Genomic DNA, 2308 nt, shown 5'->3' with positions numbered 1-2308 from the left:
GCGTGCCTCGAAGCTGTGGTGGGCACAGGGCTGGTCTTGGCCCATCCTCTGAGCCCTCCCCCACCCCCCTGGCCCATCCTGCCATGGCCTCAAGTCCCCTGTTTTCCAGCAGCTCTGCTTCCACAGCTGCCGCATCCATGTGTTGTCGACACCAGTCCTGCTTGTACCTGCTGCTAGCACCAGCCCCAATCGCTCTGAGCCATCAGCAGGTGTGAGTGGGGCCGTGTGCCCCAGCTGCTGCCCCATCATCCCTCAGGAGCAGGGGGAGGCAGAGAAGCCCTCAGGGGCAATCGGGGCTGGCAGCCACCACTCACACCTGCTGATGGTGCTGAGGGATTGGGACTGCCACTGGGCACTGGCAGCAGGTGCCAGCGGTAGCTCTGGTGTGAGTGGGGTTGGTGCTGGAAGCAGATGTAAGCACTGGGTAGGACCATGGCACACAGGAGCAAAGAATTTTCAGTAACCACCAGAGGCTCACCCCGATGAGAGCAACCAGCCTTGGTCTGGTGCCTCCTCATTCACCTGCTCCACCATACTTCTGCAGCTGATGCCCACCATGTTCCATGTTCTGCTGTCTGCTGCCAACGCCCATCATGTTCCATGTATGCCACCTGGTGGTCAGTGCATGTGATAGCGACCAGTTGTTTGGTTGTTCTGTTGTTCCATTGTTAGGTCTATTTGCATATTAGCCTTTTATTATATAGAATATGCATAATCCATGGACACAGACAATAGTGCAGTGAAGTTCTAGGGGGCACAGGTGTGCGGTAGAGAGGTGAATAGAGGGAATTCTGTAATATTTTCAACAATAATGATAAATTTAAAAAAGTATCCAGTGAATTATGAGTTATGAAATATATGGAAGAATAATGTTTAAAAAGTTCCCACTAATTTTGTTCTATTTGATAAAATAACAGAGAGAAGAACCATGAGTCATATTTGTTTCTTGAAATGTCTGCTCATCAGGATTTGTGTATTTCACATGGTGAACTTGAAATTATAGTTTCTATCTCATGAGTATCACTGATATCTGGTGGTTGGAGCAGTTAGATGCACTATGAAAATATAAAATATTTTATTTATTTATTTATAGAACCAAACTGATTAGAAAGGTGCCACATCTTTGCTCAAAAGTAGTTACTGATGTCTTAGACTTGAGGACTCTGTTCTGCCTATCTGATTTCCAGTTTTATCTGATAGTCTGAACACATTCTGCCATATTTTCCCCCCATCAGATGAACTCAAGCTTGGTTTAATTGAAGAAAAATTATGTAACAAACTTTAGCTGATCATTTCATCCCTACACCAAGGCTAACCTTAAAATTTGAGGGCATCATGCTCTGTCAGTATCATTTTAGCTTGGTCCAGCATCTTTTTGTTGATCTTTTCTGAGAAGAATATCACACAGCTCCAACCAATTCTTATTCAAATTATTAGAACATTCATCTGTAGGGAAAATCAGGAGGTTATTGTGTTTTATGCATTTGGAAGGTGTTTGAATGAAAATAAAAGATAAAAGAGAGAAGCACTAACAAATGCTGTTGCAGGAGTTAACACGTTAGATCAGGTGGCTGAATTAGATAATGCAATCAAAGTATAGAGATAGACAGATATAACTAACATATAGGTACAAGATACAGAAGTATATTGAAGCCCTCTTATATAAAGATTTTTTTTTAAACTACATTCCACTTAAAGTAGAAAACCTGCTATATTACTGCTATTTCTTATTGATAGATTCATTTTCTAGATGATGATGGAAGTAACTATGGAGCTTGCTACTTTGCAAATCATTGCAAAAAAAATGAAGAGCTGATTTTTGGTGTATAACTTTGGCATGAAATCAAAGGCAGAATATATAAAGTGTATAGTCTGATGTGTGCACTGGCCTTTAGAAAAGCAGCTTCAAAATATTCACAAAAACATGAGTCTATCTCCAAGAACTTAAAAGAACTTCAGGATAATTCAAAAAGGATAGGGATCTCTAAGAAAATAAATTCTGACAATTCAATCATAAATAATCCCCTGAAAGAAGAAAAAAGAAAGACGACTTCCAAAGACATCAATGTTGCTCTTCAGGGAGGTATCTAAGAATGCAAAACTGATGGAAGAGGAGGCACATTCCAAAGGAAGACTATAAAGAAGTATTCTAACCAGAAAATTCATTATAAAAATACTCCAAATAAGCTAGCATTTGTGAAGTATACTGAGGACAACAAAAATGTCTGTGTTTTTTTTTTCTTTTCTGTTTTGTATGGATAAAGACCATAAGGAAGGATTAATCTTGGCCTTGATGCCATGATGTTAA

Source organism: Pipistrellus hanaki (assembly GCF_964339955.1).
Source record: "Pipistrellus hanaki genome assembly, chromosome: 1".
NCBI classification, from domain to species: domain Eukaryota; kingdom Metazoa; phylum Chordata; class Mammalia; order Chiroptera; family Vespertilionidae; genus Pipistrellus; species Pipistrellus hanaki.
This window is presented reverse-complemented; position numbering follows the sequence as displayed.